This window comes from Bos indicus, chromosome 14 (genome assembly GCF_029378745.1).
Source record: "Bos indicus isolate NIAB-ARS_2022 breed Sahiwal x Tharparkar chromosome 14, NIAB-ARS_B.indTharparkar_mat_pri_1.0, whole genome shotgun sequence".
NCBI classification, from domain to species: Eukaryota; Metazoa; Chordata; class Mammalia; order Artiodactyla; family Bovidae; genus Bos; species Bos indicus.
In genome coordinates this window covers 64190571-64205219 of record NC_091773.1, presented here as the reverse complement: position 1 = coordinate 64205219, position 14649 = coordinate 64190571, and the positions used below count along the sequence as shown (strand labels likewise).

At 48.3% G+C, this 14649-nt stretch overlaps 1 long non-coding RNA gene across 1 annotated transcript; it reads left to right on the top strand.

The window, feature by feature from the left end:
• The first annotated feature begins 6778 nt into the window (after positions 1-6778).
• Positions 6779-10962, top strand: LOC139186959 (uncharacterized). The gene is made up of 2 exons (XR_011570650.1): positions 6779-7196; positions 10738-10962. It is a non-coding gene; the product is annotated as an uncharacterized lncRNA (long non-coding RNA).
• Positions 10963-14649: the final 3687 nt, after the last annotated feature.

Sequence of the window (14649 nt, the reverse complement as noted above, 5' to 3'; positions counted from 1 at the left end):
CTGCATTGCTGGTGGATTCTTTACCAACTGAGCTATTAGAGAAGTCCATGGGGTCACAAAGAGTCGGACACGACTGAGTGACTTTCACTTTCACTTTCAGCCTTGCATGAGTCTCTCCAGAAGACCCGGGGCTAGCCTCTGAGTCTTGGCACTGTCCTGACCCATTAGTTCACCCTTCGAGGCCGCAGTCCCCTCAGCCGATCCACACGGGCTGGCCGCTCTCGGTCAAGGGCAAACATGGAGGTGGTCACGCTCTCACAAGCCAGCCTGCTTTGTCAGCTGTTGTCAGCTCTGGCTACATTGTTTCTCGTATCTTACAACACCAGTGTCATTTACGGAGAACTTGTGTTATGGTGGGCTATCCGAGGGCTGTCCAGAACGTTCCCTGACGTGCGTTTTCCAGAGAACAGATTAGCAGGAAGCCCTTTATCTCTGCCGAGAGTCGCCTGGATCTCTCAGCGCTGTAACTGCTTTGACCTGTGTTTCCTGCTCAATCTTGCATCCCGAAAAGGAGATGCAGAGAGTACAGGCTAGAGTTACATGTCCCACGCCCAGCTTTTCCCCAGCTGGGAAGGGCTGAGCCTGGACTCTGTGTCCAGTCCCCTGGTGACGATGGCTTTGCCTGCCTGGCTTTGTAGAAATAACCTGGCCTGATGGAAACTTCAGAAGAAAACCGTACAAGCTGACCTCGGGTCTGTTAGGTGATCAGACATTGATTTTACACTTTGTGCCCAAACCCGATTTCAGCTTGGCCTGCCGGTTTCCAGCTCACATAATAAGGCATTTCTGAATCCTGGGGATTGGCTGGAGCAACCGTGCTGGGGAGAGAAAAACCAAGGCATTTTGTGCTGAGTGTCCCAATCCGTGCCAGCATTCTTGAGCAACCGTGAGAAAGGCCAAGTTCAGAGGGCAGGCGCTCCCTGTAGCGCTCGGAATTCCCCTAGAGGTTCCCATGGACACTCCCCTGAGAGAGCCCCCCACCCCCAGGCCTGGAAGGAGCAGGAAGAGCCTGTGTCTGTGAGGAAGAAGGATCCGGGGTGGCCAGGCTGGAAGCCGGGGCAAGTGACCCCAGCGCCTGCCACGTTGAGGGTAAGGCCTCGGCAAGCAAAGCTGCTACTTACACATTGTGCTGGGGGAGCATTTCTGTGGTACTCTTGCTCCAGACAGTATACCAACTCCCTTGGGAAAGCCTTGGAGCTCCATAAAGGGTGAGAGGGTCCTCCTTCAAGCCCTGATGTGGTCCCCTGTTAGCAGCAGGCCTCACAGACCCGCCATAGGTGAGGCAGGAATGAAGTCGGGCGGGCTGCTCAGAGGGCCTCGGGGCTCTGAGATTCTAAATGTTTTGTCGAGAGGCAGGAAGGTTTTTGTCAGTCTGCTCGCCCTGGGACCCTTTGTGCCTGTTTGTTCATTCATTCATTTACCCAAGCAGAGCTCTTGAGACCTGTGTGCCAGGTGGGGTGCTGGGTCCCCCGGGGGCCACAGAGGAGAGCGGGCCAAAGTCACTGCTGAGCCCACAGTGGGGAGAAGAAGCAAATTTGAGTGATTATAATGCAGGGGGCAAGCGCTGCTGTGGGACCGTTGTTCCCATGCTAGAGGATACACTAGAGAAGAGGGGCCCCTAATTCAGTCATGCAAGATCAGGGAAGGCTTCCTGGAAGAAGTGACAGCTCAGCTGAGACCTGAGTTCAAATGCAGGTCCCCACTTGGACTGTCAGTGCAGCTTGCCTGTCTTTCTGTCCAGCCTGGCTTTTCACATAGCCATTCAACCTCTTTTCTCTGAGGGTCTTATCCTGACTTTCATCTCTGCCCGTCCCCACTACCCCTACTCTCCCATTAAGCCTTTTTCATTTCTACATCCTTTTTTTTTTCTCTTTAGCAGCACCTCTCAGCATACAGAATCTTAGTTCCCTGACCAGGGACGGAACCTGCATCCCCTACAGTGGAAGTGTGGAGTCATAACCACTGGACTGCCAGGGAAGTCCCTATCTCTACGTCTTTACTAATTATATACCTTGTGGTAGCCATGGAACTAGGAGCTTTACAAATGTTAACCCTTAGCTACTCTAGGAGATAATGGAGTCAGTCTGCCTGGGTTCAAATTCTAGCTCAGCCACGTAAGCCATAATGTCTTGGGTAAGTTGCAGATTGCTCTGTGTTTCCATTTCCATAACGGTACAATGATACAGTTGTACTAATTAGTACATTGGTGCAGTACAACTGTACATAATGATAGACAGAGTCTGGAGTGCTGGTGTCAGGACTAAATGAATTCGTATACACAAAGTGCTCAGAACAACATCTGGGATATTTTAAGAGATAGATAAGTCTTTGCTAATCTTGTTGCAGCATTCATTTTATCGAGGAGGAAATTGAGGTTCAGAGAAATTAATCTATTTGTCCAGAGTCACACAGCTGACAACTGTCAGAGGCGGGATTTGAGGACAGGATTTCTGACTGCATGTCCAGAGTGCCCTTTTCCCTGAGTCCACAGCAAGGTCTGCTGTATGCTGCCTCTGACACCAACTCTGGTTCAGAGTTCCACCTTCCTTGTAGCCAAGGTCACAAGCTCTTGCTGTGCTAGACTCTGCCATACCCCACTGACCTGCTGGAGGAGCCCAGCCTGTTCCAGCCCACTGCGGCCCACACCTGGACCTCCTGGATATAGAAGCGCTTGGGCCCCCAAGCCCTCTCCGTCTGAGCCCTGTCCAGCTGCGCTTGTGCAGTGAGGTGAAGCGGGTTGCCTTGGAGAAGAAGGATGCCGGAGTGCTAACCCGAGAGACAGAACTGTAGGGAGATGTCCTAGAGGAGGGGGAGGTGGGTCAGAGGAGAGTGAGGCAGGTGAGGCAGCCTGGTATATAAAGAGATTGCAAGTAGAGGAAAAACTTTGCCTCATGGAGCCTTAAAAAAATTTTTTTAAATATATTTTTCATTAATTGATGATTGGTTTACAATATTGCCTTGATTTCTGTCATATATCAGCATGAATTAACCACGGGTGTACATATGTCCCCTCCCTCTTGAATCTCCCTTCCACTCCTCCAGGTTATTACAGAGCCCCCGTTGGAGTTCCCTGAGTCATACAGCAAATTCTCACCGAGCCTTTTTGATGTGACTGCTTCTGTGTACAACACTGACTCAGGCTCTCATTTCAAGTGGAAATTCCTACAGTGGCTCTGCAAGTTCTCATAGCTAGGTCTGTGTGAATTCACCCTGTGTTCTTTTTGCCTATTTGGTGGGGAAGAAAGCAGCTTCACGAAGGTGCGATGGACCAACGGAGTGACAAACTGGCTGAGAAATTGGGACTCGGATCTCCAAGGTCGACGCTCTCCCCGTGACCTTGGGAGAGAGGCCTGTGTTTCCAAAGCCTGTTTCCTCATCTGGAAACTAAGGGAAATTTTGCAGTTTTCCTCTGAGGGGCATTCTGAAGAGTAGTTACAGATCATTTTCCAAGTACAAAGTGTCAGATGTACAGAGAGAGTGCTGGCCTTTCAGAAAATATGCAACTCAAAAATTTTCAAATCCACTATTATTTCCATCTAGGGACATTTTCCTAAAGAGGGGCCAGGTTCGTACCAATCGATTCAATACTGCATTCAACCACTCCTAAAAAACAAACATCAAAGTAATTTATTTATTCAAGCTTCGTTTGAGACATTTCAGCCTGTAGCAGGACCACTGAAATTACACTCAGAAATGAGAACCAGCTGCTTAAATAAATAGTCGCATATGGAAAAGAAGCAGGAAACGTCTTTCCAAAACTAATAATATTAACAAACTTCCAAGGGACACACAATCCATAATTAATGACAATTTGGGGGAAAAAAGACATAAAAACTTGGAATTGAAATATGACTCTAAGAACAACCTGGTGGGTTTTTTTTATTTGTTTTGGGTTTTGTTGTTGTTTTTCTTTCCTTAGAATCTATCTACCCTTTTTTTTTTTTCTGGCCCCTTTCCCTTCCGACAGCCACATTTATTCAAATTCTTTCTGTGAATGTCTTTAGTCTGCAGATTTAGATCCTGGAATTCAATTTTTTTTTTTTTTTGCCTGAACTCCTAGAGTGGTCCATCAATAGGAACTTAAAAAAAAAACAACCCTCAGTAAGTCATGTGACCAGACGTAACTGACACTAGCTAAGTAACTGACATTCACAAGAAGGGTGATCTTGCTCTCAGAAACCAGTTATTTGGTAAGGCTGCCTCCTGGAGTCAAGTTCAGGGACACTGGACCACATGCGAGGGCAGACCCCAATCTGGGAGCCTTGGCCAAGATTCAACAGCCCCAGATGCTTGCAGAATGGGCTTGGCCTCCAGGGTCCGCTGCTTGAGGGAAGCCCCCATCAAAGTCCCTGGAGCATCCCACTTCCAGCACAGCCCATACAATGCCGAAATTCCAGCGTCATTCACCAGTGTCATTCACGGGGCCATGGTATCACTCTCCACTCTGTCAAGTGTGCCTGTGAATGGAATGGCTGGTTGATCCCTGAAGAGCCATGGTCTCCTTCTAGAGTGTAGAGTTGCCATTAAGAAGCAGCTGACCAGCCAGGGACTACGTTTCTGAACCCCCAATCCACCCAGGTGGTTGATTCTGGCCAGTGGCACGTGAGCCCTAGGGAGGAGGCGCTTTCTGGTAAAGTAGCTGCTGTGTCCCCTCACTCTCTTGTCACCTCCATCACTGAGGGGCAGGGGCCTGGGTCCCCAGGTCACTGTGTGGAGGAGAAGCCCAGGAGAGCTGCCTGACTGGGCCTGTCTGATGAGAGCTGGTGTGAGCAGGAAGTAAACTTCTGTGATCAGGCGTTCCTCTCCTGGGTTGTTTGTTGCAGCCGTTGGCTGGGCTGAGATCATGCCGATGCAGCATTTCCTAGAGCAGCGTGTCTTGTGACGAGTGGGATTTCCCCCAGCTCCTATCTTTCTTCATGCCGAAAACATCAGTCCTGCCCACATGCCAGGGGCCTTGTTTGAGCCTCTTTCCACACTCCCAAATGGAACCTTCTTTTGTCAGTAAAGCCTGAGTGGAAGTTAAAGCATGGTCTCTGAGTCATTCTACCCAGGTTCAAATCCCAACTCCACCACTTCCTAATGGTTTAATCTCTCTGAGCTTTAAGTTTTGCCCTGACAACAGAGGGCTATTACCTTGAAGAGTCGTTGTGAGGAATAAATGGAACGTCTTGTGTAAAGTAACTGACACGCTCGGCACGGTAGAGACGAGCACTGTCATTATTTACTGAGCCTGCCCCGGTATCCCTGATACGCAGACTGATGTTGGCCAGTCAGCATCACCATGACTCCCCCCTCTCCTCCTGTTTTCACACCGATAATGTCCATCGCCAGTTCACAGCAACTGTCTTTCTTAGGGCTTGGTATTTCCTCTCCCTCTGTCCCACAGATGTCACCCCACCTTTTGCTCTTTACCTGAGTTGCTACCACAAATCTAGAAGAAAGTATTTTGCAGAGTGAGAAGGCAGGTGGAGGTGGGCCCCTATGGGCAGGGGATGAACTTTTACCTGCCCTGTTAGCTTTGATCCCAGTTCAAGAACTACTGCCCTACTGTATGAGTCTTGCGCTTCCTCACCGTTCCCAGGGTACTGTGTTGCCAGACAGTATGTCTAAGCCCAGGAGCTTCCATAGGGCAGAAAGCAAAAAGAGTAGGGGAAAAAGAAGTGCCCAGACTAGTACTTGAGAGAGTTTCCCCCAAGATTTCAGAGGAAAAAAGAAGCTGGATCATGTGCTGATGGAAGAGAAAAGCACTGTGAGCAGAGTTGTCCAGACATCCACCTTCTTTATGGCAGTCAAGGAACACAGGCACAGGACGCGAGTCAAACAGAATTGCTTCTTGGGGGCTGACAGGCTTTCATGCATCATGGTTTTATTCTAAAACTGTGCCAGGTGGGAAACAGCTTACATACTGTTATTTGGCTCAGATGGTAAAGAACCCGCCCACCATGCGGGTAGACCCAGGGTTTGATCCCTTGGTTGGGAAGATTCCCCTGGAGAAGGAAACGGCAACCCACTCCAGTATTCTTGGTGGGAGAAATCTCACAGATAGAAGAGCCTGGAGGGCTACAGTCCATGGGGTCACAAAGAGTCGGACACGACTTAGTGACTAACAGCATACATTTTTGCATAATGCATAATATGCTTAATAGATTGACATTAGTCTTAGATTAAGACACTTCTTGGAAAACTCAAGTTCAAATTAAATTTGCAGCACTTGTTCAGCTGAATAACAGGACTGGGTAGTCCGACTGACGCGACAGGTATAGAAATGCAGTGAGAAAGTCCGCGGGTTGGCAGGCCCAGGCCTTGCTTTTAACTCGAAATATTGAATGAGCAGAGACCAGTGCAGAGAGCATGAAGACAGATGGCCCCAAGCCCAAGAGTCTGAGAACGTTCCCCTCCTGTTGAGACGAATAAACTCTCGCTGTCATCGGAACATCTGGGCTATTGGCGCCGGGGCCTTGATGGCTCCTGTTCTAGGTTCTGATGAGAAGATGCACTCACAGCCCCTGGATGTCTAAGCCCTGACTGAACCTTTCTCCTCAGAGGGGACCCCGCCTCTGTCCACCTTCTCACAGGGTTGCCAGCCCAGCCCAGAGGGCTCCCCAGACCATAATGTGCAATTCCCTGATTTTAAGACAGAAGGGAACTTGAAAAACCACACGGATTCTCCTCCAGCACGCGCTTTTCTCAGCTGAGAGGGTAACAGAATCTGAACTTGGCTGGCGGGACGGAGGCCAGTGTTTTCCTGAGTGTGAGGGAGTGAGAGACGCGGGAAAGTGAAGCTCCAGATGGACGCCCTTCCTTCTCCAGCCCCGTGCTCCCCACGGCCTGTGAGCCGAGGGCATCAGGCGTTCATCCAGGTGCGGACGCCACGGGACTGCCCACGCCTCTCACCTTTCCCTTCCGGGTGGCTTCCTGAGAAACACTGTGCTGTCACACAGCGATATTTAGCACAGGGGCTCAAAGGTGACTGATGTTTCACAAGAGGAAACCCAGTCCTCTGGCTTCAGTCTCTGTCCTCCAGTAAATGCAAATATCCTGGAACAAGCGGCACCATCAAGGGAGCGCAAAGAACCAGATACTAGTACCAGTTCCGGTGCCGGTTCCTGAGAAACTGTGGGGCAACCTCCTCTAACTGGTCACAGGACACCTTCCTGAGGGACCATCGTGGGTGGCCAGGACTCCACGGTAAACAGGTAAGGATGAATGACCCTCACACGTGACTGTGGTCATTTTTCGGAGAACCACTTAGGAGGAAATGGATGCAGAGAGAAACTGGGAGACTGTGAGCCCCGAAAGGGAATTTGACTCTGGCTCACAGCTGCCCGGCACAGAAACGTCAGCACTCCCAGCTTGGAGTCATAACATGCGTGATGCTCTGGACAATTGTGTTTTGAGCCTTTAGAAGGCCTAGAGGAGAGAGGATTCTGGGATACTCCTCTCTGGCAAGAGACTGTGGAATTAAGTAGCCAGAAAGGAGAGGTCCCCAGTGAGTGCTTGATAGTTCCTTAATCACACACACAAAATGCCCCCTGAAGGTTTCACACCGAAAACACGGCTTGCCAGTTTTCTCCAATAAAAGATGAGATGGCTCCCGTTACTTTTTGTTCTTTACTTTTGAGGGCCCACTACTGCTTGAGTTTGGGCTATACCCATTTCAGGCAGAGGAGCTGTTTGAGCTTCCATCTGGGCACCCTGAACTGTGTCAGGCAGAGAATTTTGTTGTAGTTCATATTGAGCTTAACTTTGGTGGGTGGTGTGTGTTGGCCTTGGGTTGGCAAAAGGGTCGATTGAAAGAGACAATTGCAATGTCTCCTGGCTGTCCAGCAACTTTTTAACCCACCTTGGGTCTTTTGGGAAATTCCAGCTTTATGAGTTCTACTTTCATTAGGAAGAAACCAAGAAAATCAGTTCCCAAACTCCTCTGCAATTAGGGTGCAGGCGTATGAACTGAGTTCCACCAAACAGAGTACATTTGACTTGAAAGTGAGGACTTCTAAGGAAAAAGGCTCAGGGTAGAAATTGTGTCACTGGCAAGGGGATAGTCGAGGGCTTTTTTTTTTTTTTCCAGAAGGGGATAGAAATGGTATCAGTTCTCTGCTAGTGTTGGTTGCCTCTTGGTAGAGCAGCCACAAAGCAGCAGCCTCTTTATCAGGGCACTTCTGTAGTATAGATTTGGAGGCTGTTCCATGAAATTGATTCTTCAGGCTCCCGCTGATTCTGTGAGCTAGCTGATTTCCTTTTTGTAAACACCTGCTTGATGACTGGAACCAGTCTCTGGGGCTTAGAGTGGAGCGCCCTGAAGGACTTGGCTGCCAACTACTGTCTCCTCCTCCTCCTCGCAGACGCTCTGGCCCCGAGATCTCCAGCCGCAGAAGTAGCAGGAGTCTCAGCCAGGCCTGCAAGAGTCCCCTCCTCAGACCTTCCCCTCCGCAAATTTCTTCCCTGCCCATAAGAGCTGTGCCTCTCATACTTTGCTTTTGGGCCTGTACTCACACATTGCCAGGCAAACAGCCCCTCTTTGGGAAGTGCCCCGGGGAGGAAGTGGTCTCTAGACCCCACATGGCCACGTAAGTTGTCCTTAGTCTGCTTTCAAAACTTAGCCTATTGATGGAGAGAGACTCAAGTCCTCGTGTGACTCAGCCGTAAATGAATCTACCTGCAATGCAGGAGATGCAGAAGACACTCCAGGAGACACCCAGGTTTGATCCCTGGGTCGGGGAGGTCCCCTGGAGAAGGACATGGCAACCCACTCTGGTATTCTTGCCTGGGAAATCCCATGGGCAGAGGCACCAGGTGGGCTACAGTCCGTGGGGTTGCAGAGAGTTGGCTATGACTGAAGCGATTGAGCACAAGCCCTCACTCCTGGAGAGAGAGGCTGGGTGCTCCTCCAGGATGGCTCCCTCAAGGAAGCTGCCTTGGAGTTTCCATTTCCCTTCCGGATGCCTGGACATCATTCCATTCACAGAGCATTTGAGTTCCTCTTGCTTAGTTAATTCACCACTAGCCCAGGAAACAATTCAAAGAAATGCCCATTAACTTAGGTGATTTCTGCTTGCCTCTGATTAGAAGTATTTACACAATGTCAACTCTACAAGGACAGGGAAGTGTTCCCTGATGGATTAATCCAGTACCTAGAATTGTTCCTGGCACACAAAAGGGTGCTTAGCACATCGTGGTTGAATAAATGATGAATACATGAATGAATTTACTTACACTGCACACTTTGTGCCAGACAACGGTCTAAAACATACTGTAGTGAGAACAAATAATATGACTTTGAAAATTTGTCATGTCTTCAGCGTTTCAGACACAAGAAACATTTCTACTCATCTATTCTAGAAGCCTATAGCCATGTGGGGGAGACCCAATATAAGGGCCCAGTATATAGTGATGAAGAATGGGTCACCCCTTCATGATATTTTTGATATCACCCCTAAGAAAAATTTGTTGACACTTAAAACATTTTGACTTTAGGCAGATCCCCCAAATCTCTACTATCTACAAATCACCTTGTCTTTTAAAAAAAAATGAAGGGGCAACTCCACAACTGATGTCTTCGGTCTCAAGCCTGCTTGATACTGGTCTTTAATGCCCTTGTGAATTAAACACGGGCCTCCCATGACATCATTCCCTTGCACATGGCCTTCAGGAGACTGTGGATAGTCTCGTGTCAAATTCACTTTTAGTATGTGGCTGAGGCCATGCCAAAGTGTATGCATGCATCACCACATTTATTCTTCAAGGCCCTTGATAGATATTAGTCATATAATAATCTCCATCTGATAGATGAAGAAAATGAAACATCAAAAGTTATTGGCTAGTGGATGGCAGTACCCAGATTGTAACCCTGTCCAGCTGACAGCAGAGCCTGCAGCTGTAACCACTGAGGGCTCTGCATCTGGTAGACAACAGGTTTCTAGCCCCCTTCTAATGTCTGTGTATGAGAACAAACACTCCAAGATGATTGTCACGTCAAATATCCAGTCTCCACTCTGGGTCTCACAGCATTTATTTGAGACCCATGGGAGGCTCCCTGAGAACACAGACAGCCCAGCAGGATTCCCTGTTTCTAGGATATGACTCTAGTTTTATACCCTGGTATGCCCCATTCACACAAATGCAATCTTTAAAAACCAAGCATCTAGAAAATTCTCTCCGTGCTCATTCCACAGAAAAAAGACTCAGTTTTCTGTCTTATCTTTTCAGTCAAATATTCTGTTTCCTAACCTCACTCCAAGCACATTGGACCCACTTTGGCAGTTTCTCCGATGGCAAGTGCTCCAGATTGCCATGTGACTTCAGGGATAAAGATTTGACAGCAAAATTATTTGCTTTAATTTGCCAGGGGGAAAGCTTTGTCACCAGTTATTGCAGCTCTTTCAGACTTACCTTCTGTTTGCCAAAGAAAGTTTGCCCAAATAGTTAACACGTTGGTGGGAAGTGGAGTGATATAGAGTGAGGTGGAGTCCTCTCTTTTGCAATCCCTTCACCCTTTATCCACTGAAGGAAGGATGAAATGTATAGACTAAAGATAACTGCCTCTCAGTCGTAGAGCTCTTTAATAGTAAGCTACAAATAAATGATTTTTCAGATGCTTCAAACACAGTGTTTGTGGAGAAACATTTTATCATTGTTCTGAGGCCCAGATGTAAGCGGGACTCTGGGGAGATTGTTAGCTGATGGAGGCTCCTATCTGAAATCCTGTATTTATACCTCTTCTTCTTTTTTTCACAGGAAGGACACTTATGGAAATTTCCCTTCTCAGGACAGTGCACTGGGACTATCCCCCAGAAGTCACGTGAATGTTGGCCTGAGCTGATTCTCTACTGGAGCCCTTGGCCCGATCTCATTGTTATCTCTCCTGCTACCCGAAGTCAAACCTAAAAATACAAACCCAAGTTTGTAGCCAACATCAGGTTAAAAACAAACAAAAAACAACCATTAAAACCATTTCCACTTCTTTGGCAGAACAGGAAGTCATTGCCCCAATAGAGGATGTTGATACTTAATTTCAGTAGAAAGACCAAGAGAAAGGAACTCAGCACAGTTAAGCCAGTTTGGGGGGCGGGGGAGGGGGTGGCACGGAGCATTCACTTCCCAACCTCATGAGGAGGTTGCTAAGCAGAGTCTCTCCTTAGCTGCCTGGTGATGGGAAGGAGCCACGTGGTTCCAGGGAGGGGGCTTTGTCACTGTCCTGGGCTCACCTAGGAAACCAGATCCTAACACAGCCCCTGATTACTTTGCCATGTCCACGACTTAGCGTTTTTTTCCTGGAATAGGAAAACAGCTGAGAATGCCGGGCAAGTCCTTCTTGCTCATATGATTCCCGTCTTTTGGTTTCTTGTCCGCTTTTTTCTGAACCCTGGGACCAGTTCCAGCCCTTCCTCATAAGGGTGGGGCCTGCAATTTGGTTTCAGTTTGATTTGTCCCAGTATCTAACTCAGTCTGGAGTTCAACAAAAAATTGGATAAACACTTTCTGGTGCCAATGTCTGTGTCTCATGGCATAGACATCTGGATGTAATGTTAAATAAACATTACCCGCCACGAAAACCAGTTGGATCTGTTTGTGGTTACTTCAGCCCCAAGAAATTCCTTCTTTCAAGATTCTGGCCTGATACCTGTGGGAAGCAGCTTTTGACCTCATCAGGCTGTGAGTTAAAGCTAACCCTGAATCATTTTCTTCCTTTTTTCTGACCTGTCACACAAGGCTGGATAGCCCGGCTCCTCCCTAGAGGGTGGCTCAGCCTTCTTCCTCTGACGCAAACTTAGCAGTTTCTGTTGAAACACTTTTCTTTGGGCCAGATTCTCAACAAAAACAGCAGGGAAGTCTAGATATGATTCTTCTCATTTGCTTAGAAATCCAGGCAGCCTGTGGGAGCAGACATTCAGAATTCCACCCTACATGAGACCTCACGTGTGCTCTTGAAGAGGTTCTCCACCCACGACACATGGTGTTTCACCATACATACCTCCATTTGCCCTGAATTTAGAGTCGAGGTGCCTCAGAAGTTGATTCACCTGCGTTGTCTAACCATAGTTTCTATATGAGGCTCTTATGTTACCCACAATCTTATAACTGCCAATAATAACAATAATAAAGGAGATCAGTCCTGGGTGTTCTTTGGAAGGACCAGTGCTGAAGTTGAAACTCCAATATGTTGACCACCTGATGCAAAGGGCTGACTCATTTGAAAAGACCCTGATGCTGGGAAAGATTGAGGGCAGGAGAAGGGGACGACAGAGGATAAGATGGTTGGATGGCACCACTGACTCAATGGACATGAGTTTGGGTGAACTCCAGGAGTTGGTGATGGACAGGGAGGCCTGGTGCGCTGCAGTCCATGGGGTCACAAAGAGTCGGACACAACTGAGCGACTGAATTGAACTCTATGTTCATCGATCACTTGCAGCATATGCAACGAATTATTAAGCCCTTTGCACGCACAATCTCATTTAGTTCTTATCAGGACCCTGTGAGGTAGGTATCACTTATTCCATTTTACAGATGGGGAAACTAAGGAGTCATAAGGCAAATAACAGCATATAGCTTATAAATAGCAGAGCCACCACTAACCCAGGTGTATCTTTTAACGTTTTTTAAATTTATTTTTGACTGTGCTGGGTCTTCGTTGCTGCATGTGGGCTTTCTCTAGTGGCAGCAAGTGACAAGTGGGAGCTCTCTAGTTGCGGTGCGCAGGCTTCTCGTTGCTGTGACTTCTCTGGTAGAGCACACACTCTAGGCAGGCAGGCTTCGTAGCTGCAGATCGCAGGCTCTCGAGTGTGGGCTCGGTAGTTGGCGGCACATGGGCTTTGTTGCCCCGAGGATGTGGGATCACCCCAGACCAGGGACTGAACCTGTTTCCCCTGCCTTGGCTGGCGAATTCTTAACCACTGAAGTCCCAACCCAGGTATCTCTGACTCCAAAATCCATGCCTTTCCTCATGACCTTAAACTGCCTGTCAGTTCAGGTTTGGTGAAAGAGAAAAGAAACCCCAGTTTTATCACTGATGCTCGTTGTGTGATGTGCCAGAGGTGAGTACGGAGCTCTGATTCATTCTGAGATCCCTCTCTCATGGTTGTCTTTCTCCCTTGCCTGGGATGCCAGCAAACACAGGACTTCAAATGGAGGACGTAACAGAGTGATAGTCATTTAAAGATGGAGCAGAGGGAAGGGGCAGAGGAAAGTTGAGGGTGGAAAGCAGCTTCTTGGGGAAAGGAGAGGAAAGAACATTCCCTGAACTGTCTAGAAAGAGTCAGCTGAGGGGTCGTCCTGGAATGAGGATTTCAGGCTTCCAAGAGGACCAATGTTCTGACTGTGTGTTCCAGGATTTCCAGGCACCAGCACCCAGATACCCAAGGGGCTGGGGATAGCTTCCTGGTGGGCTCCACAGAAGGGGGTGGTCTTACACCGTTCTGACATTTGTGGTCTCCAAAAGCTATATGCTTCTTGAGGGTTGACCAGACTCCCCGACCCTGTTTCCACCCTTAACCATCCAAAGCAGAAAGTCACACCCACATGACCTCAACCACACAGCAGAAGAAAACACACACCAGTCAACAGCCCCAGCTTGCTGCCCGCAAGAGTAAAGTACAGGGGACTTCCCTGGTGGTCCAGTGGCGAAGACTTTGCCTCCCAATACAGGGGGTGTGGGTTCAGTCCCTGTCAGAAGATCCCACATGCCTCCAGCAGCCAAAAAACAAAACATAAGCAACATTGTAACAAATTCAATAAAGATTTAAAAAGTGGTTCAGGTTAAAAAAAAAAAAAAGAGTTAAGTGCATGATGCTTGCTGTAGCAAGGTCTTAGATTACCAAGACTTCTTTTCCTTTGCATCCCTGATCTGAAGGACATTTTTATTGGCTTATAAGTTTTGGCATAAATAACGAAAGTTAAATTAGCCTTGACAGAAATAAACACGTGCAGTTGTGCCATAACGTAGCTTTGAGGGGTATGTGTGTTTGTGTTTGTTGCCGGTAGGTAAAGCTTGGTGATGTGTAAGTTCACATTCCAAGGGTCATGTTCCCTTGGAACATGTATCTGTTGGAGTAAATTGAAAGCATGATACCATCAGTTACCCTTCAACTAAGAAGCCACCTGGACCCAGGGCAAGCTGGCACTGCCCATGTGCCCAAGGGCAGCTGTGGGTTGTAAACCCTTGTATCCAGGTTAATGTTTACTTGTGTTTATATCTTCCCTGATAGATGGATGGAATTTGCCTAATGATTATATGTCCCTGAAAAACTAATCAGTGACTAAAGGAGCCAGTCACAGCCCACCACAGCAGAGCAGTGAAGTTGGCTTCCAAGCATTTGCTTCCAAGGGCCCCGTTCCCGGGCTCAGAGCAGCAGGAACGTTGCACTGAACAGTGTGTGTGGCTGAGGAGCCCAGGGCTGTGCTGCTGGCGGACTGTCACACCCCTGGTGCAGAGCTCTCAGCTCCAAACACAAAGGAGGCACCTCCAGAGCATAATGTGGCCTGTCCAGCCAGCATGCCCCACTCTGGCCCTGCTTTCTGCAGGCCCCTGTATCACCTTGACCAGGGGACCTTTGTGCCCACTTCCATCAGGGCTGCTCATCCTCTAGCTGAGAGTCAGAGGGGCACTTTCAGTCCTACAAATGTATATTGAGCACACACTGTGAGCTA